The sequence below is a fragment of the Mus pahari genome, chromosome 16 (genome assembly GCF_900095145.1).
Source record: "Mus pahari chromosome 16, PAHARI_EIJ_v1.1, whole genome shotgun sequence".
Lineage (NCBI taxonomy): Eukaryota > Metazoa > Chordata > Mammalia > Rodentia > Muridae > Mus > Mus pahari.
Window position 1 is genome coordinate 36,853,107 of NC_034605.1, and position 12,313 is coordinate 36,865,419.

Consider the following 12,313-nt stretch of genomic DNA (forward strand, 5'->3'; position numbering starts at 1 on the left):
ACAGAGATGGCACCACCCACAAGGGAACCTCCCCCCTTGATCACTAATTGAGAAAATGCCTTACAGCTGGATCTCATGGAGGCATTTTCCCAACTGAAGCTCCTTTCTCTGTGATAACTCCAGCGGTGTCAAGTTGACACAAAGCTATCCAGTACAACAGGTATCTACTAATACATAATGGAAGTTCCCAAATGGAGGGTAGTGAGGAATGTCCATCAGCAATATGGTGCAGGGAGCTCTGGGCGTTCTGCTTAGTTCAAGTTGTTGTTCCTCCTAGGGGTATGCAAACCCCTTCAGCTCCTTGGGTACTTTCTCTAGCTGCTTCATTGGGGACCCTGTGCTCTGTCCAATGGATGGCTCTGAGCATCCACTTATGTATTTGTCAGACACTGGCAGAGCCTCTCAGGAGACAGTTATATCAGGTTCCTTTCAGCAAGATCCCGTTGGCTTCCACAATAGTGTCTGGTTTAAGGGGATGTATATGAGATGGATCCCCAGTTGGGACAGTATCTGGATGGTCATTCCTTCAGTCTCTGCTCACATTTTGCCTCTGTAACTTCTTATATGGGTATTTTGTTCCCCCTTCTAAGACAGATCAAAGAATTGAGTCTCATGTGGTTTGTGAATTGTATCTTGGGTATTCTGAGCTTCTGGGCTAATAACCACTTATCAGTGAGTGCAAATCATGTGTGTTCTTTTGTGATTGTGTTACCTCACTCAGAATGATATCCTTGAGATCCATCCATTTGCCTACAAATTTTATAAATTCATTTTTTAATAGCTGTGTAGTACTCCATTGTATAAAAGGAGTAATTTTCTGTATCCATTCCTCTGTTGAGGGACATCTGGGGTTCTTTTCAGCTTCTGGCTATTATAAATAAGGCTGTTATGAACATAATGGAGCATGTATCCTTATTACATGTTGGAGCATCTTCTGGGTATATGCACAGGAGTGGTATAGCTGGGTCCTCAGGTAATACTATTTCAAATTTTCTAGGAACCGCCAAATTGATTTCCAGAGTGGTTATACCAGCTTGCACTCCCACCAGCAATGGGGGAGTGTTTCTCTTTCTCCACATCCTCGCCAGCATCTGCTGTCACCTGAGTTTTTGATCTTAGCTATTCTGACTGGTATGAGGTGGAATCTCAGGGTTGTTTTGATTTGCATTTCCCTGATGACTAAGGATGTTGATATTTTTTAGGTGCTTCTCAGCCATTCCATATTTCTCAGGTGAGAATTCTTTGTTTAGTTCTGTACTCCATTTTTAATATGGTTATTTGGTTTTCTGGAGTCTAACTTCTTGAGTTATATATATATATATATATATATATATATATATATATATATTGGATATTAGCCCGGTATCAGATTTAGGATTGGTAAAGATCTTTTCCCCATCTATTGGTTGTCTTTTTGTCTTACCGATTGTGTCCTTTGCCTTACAGAAGCTTTGCAATTTTATGAGGTACCACTTGTCAGTTCTTGATCTTACAGCAAGAGCCATAGGTGTTCTGTTCAAGAATTTTCCCCCTGTGTCCATATGTTCAAAGCTCTTCTTGCCCACTTTCTCCTCTATAAATTTCAGTGTCTCTGGTTTTATGCGTAGGTCCTTGATCCACTTAGACTTGAGCTTTGTTCAAGGAGGTAAGAATGGATTGATTCAAATTCTTCTACATGCTAACTGCCAGTTGAACCAATTCCATTTGTTGAAGACGCTGTCTTTTTTCCCGCTGGATGGTTTTAGCTCCTTTGTCAAAGATCAAGTGACCATAGATGTGTGGATTCATTTCTGGATCTTCAATTCTATTCCATTGATCTACCTGGCTGTCACTGTACCTATACCATGCAGTTTTTTAACTGTAAGTTGTGCTACAGAGCAATTGTGAGAAAAAACGTTAAAAGTGTCATCCTGGCATATCTCTTCACTATCGCCATTACCTCTCCGGGATGGACTGAACCAGGGTTGGGTAGTACCTAGTTGACTTTCGTTTTATCAAGGTGTTGTATAAAGATGACATATCTGAGCTTATTAAAGGCAGAGATAGCAAGAGTGGGTCCCTACTGGGGAAGAGGAGGGGTTTCTATAAGTATTAATTATGAAGGGGAGTAGTCACCTGTCCTAGAGCAGGTGGTTATCCGACGTCATGGGAAACCCAGTCACCATCACTTGAGAGTTAATTGAATCCAAACAGAGTGACTGTGAGTGCCTTAGACAGAAAGACAATTTTTTTTTCGAGACAGGGTTTCTCTGTATAGTCCCGGCTGTCCTTGAACTCACTTTGTAGACCAGGCTGGACTGGAACTCAGAAATTCACCTGCCTCTGCCTCCCGAGTGCTGGAATTAAAGGCGTACACCACCACACCTGGCTGATAAAAATTATTTTTATCTAGCCCTCAATTGTAGACTTTTCTGGCCACCACCTGTGTCTTAAGGGCATGGCAGATGGTCAATTCAAATTTGAAATTGATCTTGTGAAGGGCACAGTAAGCTTGGCATAGCCACACTAGAGGGCCATCCTGTCAAAGTACGCCCAATATGCCATTTACAGTCCGCAGGATTATAGCCAGCAGAAGTTTTGAGAGACTGTGTAACTCCAGAGAGGCAGATGCCAGCAGGGTGTGACCATTTGCTTGAGGAACACCTTTGCCACTGTCATACATCTGATTGGTGAGGAGACACTAGAATGACTTTCTAGGAGGGTAAACAATTCTTGTATCTCCTGGGGGAATAGGCAGGAAGGGTTTGAGCAAAGTAACAGTCCCACATAGCTTTTGCAGCTCTGCCAGGGAGTATAGTTTCTTAGTTTTGACATCAAATGACAGAGCCCAAATTTGTTTGGTAATTGAAAATTACATAAGGGGGAATAAACTGTAATTTCTTAGGCACATAGATTGTGCCTAGCTAAATCTCTTAGCATAATAGCAGAGGCAGCCTGTAGGTGTCTTGAGTCAGGGTGAGCCACCAGGATATCATGTAATAAATAAGGAGGATTTCCCTGAGGATATTACAGAGCGCCTCTGCCACATATAGTTGGCAAATAATGGGGATTTTTTCATCCCCTGGGGCAGTATAGTCCATTGATACCTAGAGGCAGTTTTATACATGTAAGCTTCTCACACTGTAAAGACCAAGTGACACTTGTCATCAGGGGCAAGAGGGATTTGGAAGAAACAATCCTTTATGTCTAGGACTATGATGTGGCACTGGGGTGAGGCAGGCCAGGCTGTGAAGTGCCCATCTTTTCAATTTTCTCATTGATGGCACAAAATTTCACAGCAATCTATATTGGCCTGAATTCATGTGAACAATAAAGATGGGTATATTATCTGAGCTGGTTGAGAATTCTAAATGGCCAAGGTTAAGTTGTTCCTTGGTAAGCTCCTTGAGGGTCAAGAGCTTTGGTTTCAGTAGGTACCACTGCTCCACCCAGGTGTAATTATCCCATAGCCAGGAGAGGGCTATCGGGTGAATATTTGTAGCCCTGTGGGCTTGTGATTTGGCAATGGCCTCTAGAATTGAGGATGAACTGGGATGAGTCACTAAAGGTGAAGAAACACAAGAAACCTTCACATTAAATCCTATACTCTCCTTTCCTGCACAGAACCAGAGCAGTTAGCACTCCCTCCCCCTGATGACTCCCCCATGGGTAAATGAAAGCCTTGGGAACACACAAAAAGCAGCATACCTTAGCCTCCACATCACTGAAACTCACACCTCCTTCTGATTAACAACCAACATTTCTCCAGTTCACATGGCTCCCGCCCAAAAAACAAAAGAAAACAAAAAAACAAAAACAGGAGTCAATATCATTAAAATGATAAAAGCCCATTCTTAGACTATAAAAATGACTATAAGTGTTCCCAGATAGCTGTGACCAATTTATACAAATACACCAACTTCTCATATCACTATTTACTTTTCCCAGGTCAAAAAGGTCCCTTTCCAGTTGCATAGTTCTGCCCTGCTGTCTGAACAAATGATATCAGGTTTGAAAGACAACATTCCTTTACCCTCTCACTTAATTTCAAAACTTGGAAACCCCTGCTTGCATTTTTTTCCTTATAACCCCCCTTCACATAGACCTTGGGGTTCACTCTCCTTTCTGTCCCATCAGGAATGTTGGTGGCCCAAGTTTGAGCTTAAATAAAGACCCCCATGCAATTACATCGTGTTTTGATTCCTGGTGGTCTTTTGGGGGGGGGTTTTACAATATGTGTACAACAGGTGTAGGTTGTCCCAATAGGCCAATTTCATCACGCATCACATCATCATAAAAGGAACAATCATCTGTTGTTATTACAGTGCCCATATCCTCCTGAAAGTCTTTGCCCCATAGGTTACTAGGCACATCACCTGTTATAGGGGTAATTGACCCCTGATTGCCATCAAGATCTTCCCAGTATACCAGTCAAACAGTAGTTATGGTTGAGTGCTTGCCTCCCACACTTCTTATAGTGGGACCAAGACTGAACTTCTAGCAAGGGAATCTTAAAGCCTCATTCTACATCAATACAGTGGCATCAGCCCTGGTATCCTTGACTCCCTTGACAGACTGCCCATTGAGGTGAATGCTCATTGTAGGGGAGTAGGGAAAGACTGGTAAGGTCCAGAATATTTTTGAGGAGCATGGTTTCTTACAGGTGGGGCTGAAGGGTACTCCTCTTGGAGTTTAAAAAAAGAGGTAGTTGGGTTTCTGCAGACATGCAGTCCCTAGCACAGGGGAAGCCTTTGTTGTACTTGAGGCAATGCTTGCTCAGGAGGGCATTAGGACAGTCCCCCCATAGGTGCCTGGTCTTACACCATCCCCAGCATGCTCTCTCAGGTGAGGTCTTGGGGTTGGAGGGCCTCTGCCAGTTAGCCAGAAGTACATAAAGCAAGGCAGTCAGGAATACAGTTGCACCTAGGTGGGGGTCAAGATTGCCTGTGGCCAAGACTCACTTATGGATGTCCTCATTGCAGACAGCAACCATCATATTGAAGGTAGAGGCACTGAGACCTTCCCAAGTCAATTGCTTTATGAACATATCTTGAATGGGACCACAGTTCACCTGTCCCTCCACAGCCTTCAAGTCCCAGGTCAGGAAGTCCATTAAGGGCTCCCCTGCTTGCTGAATGAAGTTGCAGAATTACACCAATGGGGCTTGAATGCCAGCTCAGAATCCTAGTGGAAATAAGCATATTGACCTACAAGATACTAGACAGCCAAATCAATAAATTTATCATGCCCCATTATCATGTCTAAGGAAACATTGGTGCTGCTTGGGTATTATCACAGGCTTGAGCCTCAGAATAGTCATCATAAGCAGACTGCCAGTTCAGAATGGTTCTAGAACAGCCTCGAGAAGTCATATCGTGTTTGGAGTTGCATAGGGCATTGTATCTACCTGCTCAAAGTAGACTGAATTGGATCCCAATTCATTTGCTGTTTTTCTAATCAGTAAGGGGGATGGGTACCCATGGTTGCATGGTTGCATTGGGTCCTAGATCGACAGGTATATCTCAACTCGGGGCCTACACAGTGGAAGGGCAAGTGGGGAAGAGTTACAAAGACCACTTTGGGCAGCAGCAAAGGTCATGAGTGTAATAGCAGAGCAGGGGCAGGGTACATTTCCCTCAGTTCCAGCTTCCTAAATCTCACACCACTGGTACTTGGGGAAGGTAGCAAGGAACATAAGAGGCTCCCTATAATGGGGTCAGCACAAGGAATCTTGTCTGAGGTAGTGTGGAGATGAATCGTTCTCCTCCTCCTCAGACAGGTGGGGAACTACTTGCATTCCCTAGAGATGGTAGTAGGATGCCAGTGGAGAGATTAGTACTGATTTCTTTCTGACAGAGATTATTTTGTTCTATACCCATCTCCTCGGGAGAGGAGGATTTGGGGTTTGCTAGGATGGCCAGAAAAATCGGGACAAGTGAGAGAAGACAGAGAAGAGTACTCTCATCCACAAATTGGGGTCCCACTATTTCTCAGGTAAGACCAAGGCACCAGAATTGTGGTCTCATTTCAAAATCCCCCATGGTCTAGAGTTTAGCCTTTAGACCTCAGGTAACCAAAAGAGGTTTAAATGCCTGGATTTGAGGTTCTTAAAATGAGAGGGGAGACTCCCCAATATTTTTCCAGCAAAACAAGATGAATTTCCATAGACAAACAAAACTATCACAAAAATGTATCGGACCCAAATGTCTTTTGGAACTTCCACAGCTCCTTAGGCTGTAGCCCTGTGCCCACAAAATGTCTCCATGCAGGAAAGAGCCATAGGGGGGGCAATTCCTGGTTCCATCTCCTGGGGGTCAGGCCTTATGTTGACATGCAGGGCAAATTGAAACTTAAAGCACATACCCTATGCTAATGGACAGATACAGATGGATAAAGAATGCCAAAAGAGCCCTCTAACTTAAAAGTGTCATATACCAAAAACCAAAAAGGGGCTATCTCCACAAGAATCAACCAAAAAGTGGACACTGAGACCTGAAGGAAGGACGACTTTAGGGCCACAATTGTGAGAACAAAGGAAGGTTGATTCAAGGACTTTGGACTCAGGGTGAAAATCAGGTCTCAGAAAGCAATAGATGTGAGCAAAAAGAGCATTCGATCCAACAGGAGTCTATAGGGGTCCCTGTTCTGGTGCCAGATGTTGCCCAGCCCTCAGCCCCTCAGTATGGTACTTGGGGGTGGTGGCTAATAGGATAGGGAATCAATGGCACAGACTCCAAGAGACAGGTTAGAAGAAGAAGCAGACTTGTTTATTGTAGTAATGGGGAGTGTCTGTATACCCTCCACCCATGTCCCCTTGGTCCATAACTACTCCTCCTGTGCAGCTGGCAGTAGCCAATTGTCTGCCCTGGTCCCAAGTTCTGTCTTTGTTTGTTTGCTGGTATCAGACAGGTTCCAGGTTAGTAAGTGCAGAAGTGCATGTGTACGTGTGGGTCATTGCTGACTGCTAGTCAGAGCACACTGACTCACCCCTCCTATGATTTCACTAAACTATCTCCCATTAGTTCTTACCTCCTAAAGGTTTGACCAGCTCCCTGTAGTGCTACCCTATGGACAAAGGCTTTGGAACATGAGTCTTTGTGGATCATTTTAAACATGAGGAGTACTTTGAAACATTAATATTTTGATGACACATTTCTCTTGCAATATATATAAGATGATGTTTCCCTAGTTAATCCCTGTCCTAATTGTCTCTTCATCAACTTGACATAAGCTTCAACCATTTGAAAAGAATTCTACTTGGAGTAATTGACTCCATAACATTTGCCTAGAGCTAAGTCTATTGGGAACTTGGTTGATTAATCATTGATGGAGTAGGTCCAACAACACTGTGAACGTGCCAACACTGGGCAGGTCATACTAAGTTGTGTGGGAAAAAAAAGCAGACTGAGAAAGCCAAGAAGACCAAGCTAATAAGTGGCATTCCTCCATGGTTTCTACCTGAGCTCCCACTCTGACTTCATTTTATTATCGAATGTAACTTGAGAGGCTTAATACGAAATAAAGCCTTTCCTCCCCAAGTTGCTTTTGGTCACGGTGTTTTATCACAGAAGTAGAAACCTACATAAAACAGGCCCATATCTACTTAAAGTCAATTGTTTAATGAAAGCACTAAGATGACAGACTTTGCATATGTGTACATTGGAACATGAATACTGTTTTTATTGTAAGTGCAGAAAACACTGCTGGAATTAACTACATCTCATTTGGAAACCTGACCTCTCTCAGTGATATATTTTATGTCATGTATTCATCTATTCAGAAGGATAAAAGGCCAGTACAGATGATGCGGAAGAAAGACACATTTAACCTTGCCTATGTGAAGGAAATCCAGGCAAAATTACTGGTGATACCCTATGAGGGCATGGAACTGAGCTTGATGGTCCTGTTCCTGGATAGTGGTGTGGATCTCAGCAAGGTGAGCCAGGAGATTCTGCAGCTTCACTGCTCTAAATATCATTGAGAAGAATCTAATGTCCCCTGTGCCCTTTCTCATTAGAAAAGAGCCCAATGTTTTCAGCCTGGAGACTTCCATATCTGGGTGTGATACAGACACAGTTGCAAGCTGTGCACAGTAACGGGACTTTGGGAATCAAAGCTATGTCGAAGATATCCATTGTGGGCTGTGTGAACTTGCCACATGACAAAATTTTATCAGTAGACTGTATAAAGACAGCCTGATAGGATGAAATAAGGACAACTCAGGTACAAAACACAGTACTTGGAACCTATCCCCCTCTGTAAATATAACCCACATCATTGTCTTTGTTAGATTTTTTTTTAATATCTGAGAACAGAAAATTGAAAGAAAAATATTGTCCTTTATCATAACAAAGAGGAAATGAATTATGTGCAACAGGGAGGACAGAGTCAGGCATGTTGGTCTTTCTTGCAGTAGGATTCTCTACCCTGTGTAAGCTAGCCTCTAAATGGTTGGCAGTGGAGTGCTCATAAACTTAAGAGTAGTTATAAGCAGAAGAGCCCCTTGGCTCGAGGCATCCATCTGCCTAAGTGTGACATCTCTTCTCTAGGGTGTGAGTTAGCTTTTCTTTTTTTAAAAAAAAATATTATTTATTTATTATGACAGATGGTTGTGAGCCACCATGTGGCTGTTTGTAATTGAACTCAGGACTTCTGGAAGAGCAGTCAGTGCTCTTAACTCCTGAGCCATCTCTCCAGCCCGAGTTAGTTTTTCATCACTGACAAAATGTCAGATATAAGTTACCCAGAGGAGAATTGTATTGGCTCACTCTTTCATATGATTCATTTCAAGTTACCGGACCCCATCATTGATTCCATGGTGGCAGGTTATATGGCAGAGAAAGCAGACATTTTAGAAAACAGGAAGCATAGAAATGTGAAGAGACATAAGATGACCTTGAGTGGTACACCTTCAGTAACAACTTCCTTAATTCAGCTAGACCCATATCATGCATAAAATTTAATGCCTCTCAAACAAGGATTCTGAATGGGAGACTTTGGGTATAATTCCATATTCAAGCCAAAACACCCCCCAAAAACTAAAGGAAACAAACTCCTGGTAAGAGTTACAGCAAGAGTCCATCATTTTCCAATTTTTAATATTTTAGAAGCACTGGAATATTCCATCAAAACTCAGGCTAGATCAACAAAAGTAAAACAAACACAACCTAAACCATAAACCACTTGGAAATGGAAACATTTCAAAATAAAAGGTATTTCTAAAGTGATTTAGGAGAGGATGACTAGGTCTTCATATCCTAGACTACTTCATATCCTGCCATATAACCGTGGCCTCCATGCACATCAGGGAAACCACATACAAGATAACAGGACAATGGGACCCTCACTCTGCCTGGCTGTGTGAATAGGTAGTGCCTATGTGTGGTGATAGAGGGTACTGTGAGCAGGAGTGCTTTTGTGGCTCTAGGAAAGACCTCAACTAAGAATCTGAAAGTCTCTAACTCTGCTTTGTCAGGTAGAAAACAGGGATAAGTTAACAGCCTGGACAAGCTAGACTTTATGAAGAAAACTGATGTGGATTAAACTGCAAGTGGATTATGACATAGAATCTGTGTTTTAGCACTTGTGAATAGTAGAAGTCTTCCAAGAGGGCAATGCTGACTTAACAGCAATGTCTGCAGAGAGAAACATATATCTGTCCAAGTTTTTTCACCAGAGTGTTGTGGAGGTCAATTAAGAAGCACAGAGGCTGCAGCAGAATCAGCCATGTTATTTACAAACTGTGCCTGCATACCATTGGTCCCAGTGTTCTATGCTGACCACCCCTCCTTCTTTTTCTTCATCAGGCAAAACAAAACCAACAGCTTCTTGTTCTTTGGCAAATCTTTATCTATATAAAGGCACATTTACTATGTGAGGAGAGTTCACACTTCAGCATCTCCACCTCTCCCACAGCTCTGTGAGGATGGGCAAATGGAAAACCATGTTCCAAGATGAAGGCACTTTCTTTCTGTCAGCCATATACTCATGTGTTTGAATTCCTGACCTAGAAGGAGTGGTGTTATTGGGAGTTTGGGCTTGCTGGAGGACGTGTGTCACTCCAGGGCTGGTTTTGAGGTCTCAGAAGCTCAAATCAGTTTTCTCCCTGCTCCCTGTGGATCAAGATATAGTAGAACTTCTTTAAATATGTGGAGAAGATCAGCAATTTCTCCAGCACAATACCTGCCTGCATACCGTCATGTTTCCCTCCATGAAGATAATAGATTAAACCTCTGAAATGTAAACAATTCCCAATTAAATAATTTTTGTTATAAGAATTGCTATGGCTGTAGTAGCTTTTAGCAATTTTTAATCTGAATCTGGGGTTTCTACCCTGCCTTTGACCATTCCACTGCTGGATAAAATACATACAACTTTTATTATTTACAATAAGCCTTAAATAGCGATAGTATGGGCAGGTGCCAACTTTTTATGCTATTAGCATCTACAGTTCTATTGATAACACGGATTCATTACCTACTATATTTCATCTGGGCTGCACTTAGCTCCACTGGGTCAGCCCTTAGACTCATGTTCTATTGACTCCTAACACATGGCATCTCTCATTTCTTCTTTCACCTTCCTCTTCTCCTCATTTTCCTCTGTATTCCCAGGCCCAGAAACCCTAACACCCACCTATGTCTCTTCTGCCCAGATTTTGGCTATTACCATCTTTGTTTACCAATCAGAAATAACTTGGGGGCAAGGTCACATAGTGTCACTTTGGTCTACATGTGGACTCATTCATCTCTGGGGCAAAGAGGTCTTAGGGACTCACACTTAGCATGGCATACACAGCAAAAGACCAAAAGTCAACACTAGTGTCTCTTTGCAGCAATAAAATCCTAACACAAGCTCACAATTGTCTGAGTCTCCAGCTCCAGGGGATCTAGTACCTTCTTGTGGCTCTCATGGGGACTTCACTCATTTATGTGCATATATACACATGCATAATTAAAATTATAAAAGAAATAACTTTTCCTACCTAAAAGGATTGTTTTTCTCTTTACAAACAAATCACATAAATAAGTTATTATGTCAAAATATTTTTTAAAAAGGAATTATGATCATGAAATAATAAAAACACAGTAGGGTCACCTATAAAACTTATAGTGCTTTTGTATGCATTTAAGTAGGTTGAGCAGATTTTTAAATGAACATTAGAGTGGTATTTTGCCTAGACTTGTTTAAGATTAGAGTATCAAAAGAAAGTGTCTTCAAAAAGGAGTCATTAGCAGTCAAAAATCATATGGATTTTTATATACTCACACACACACACACACACACACATATATATATATATATATATATATATATATATATATATATATATATAGTAACACACATACATACACACACAGATAACACACAGATATTTATTGGATCTTGAGTAAGCATACCATAACTAGTAATTTTGGCTAGAATATTGGTACATTGGTTAAAAGCACTTAGTGCTCCTATAGAAGACCTAAATTTGGTTCCCAGTGTCCATATCAGGCAGCTAACAACTTCAATAAAAGGAGATATATCATAGCACTTGAACTCAAATGTATATATTCACACATATAATTAACAAACAAAACTCTTAATCTTATGAAGCAGCTAGAGATTTTGTTGTTTAGTTTTGTGATATTACTTATGTCTTTATATAGTGTACAAAAGCTCATTTAGGTTCTTTTAGTCATATTTTTTTCAATTCATGATATTTCTAAGTGAATTAATATAATTATCACTCATAAGACAAACTGAAATGCTAACTGGCTGCTCTTAAAGTATTGTTTATTTCCTTAAGTCATTATGGGAATGGCAAAAAAAAAAAAACCCTGATAAAATACACTGAGATAAAATACACTGATAAACTAAATACTTTGAAAACAAAAATAAGCACAATATATTAAACTCAAAAACAATTTATCAAAACAAGTGAGCTCCAAGAACCAGAAAGAACATAGAAATATCCACCTGGGCAAACAAGACTGGAGAGTTGGGCACAAGGGCCCAGATGGTACCTGGTATGAAACCAGGTTATTCCTTGTTAATCCTGTGATTTAGTATTTTAAAAAACCCACCAACAATGAAAATATGGGTGCAGAAACCTAATGCTATAAGGAACCCATCTGAGACAATCACTTGACCTAGTTTCTAGCCAATTGAAAGTCTTTATTCCATCTTGCTGGGGTACACTTTGGTATTCAGACCAATATGTAATCCTGATCATGTAGTCCAAGAGGCTTTTTTTTTTATTTTCTTTATTTACATTTCAAATGCTATCCCGAAAGTTTCCCATACCCCTCCCCCCACCTCTGTTCCCCTACCCACCCACTCCCACTACTTG

General features: G+C 41.3%; 1 pseudogene; it reads left to right on the forward strand.

Moving 5' to 3' along the window:
• LOC110334312 overlaps positions 1-8,178 on the forward strand; it is a 14,918-nt pseudogene extending 6,740 nt beyond the window's left edge.
• The last annotated feature ends 4,135 nt before the right edge of the window (positions 8,179-12,313 follow it).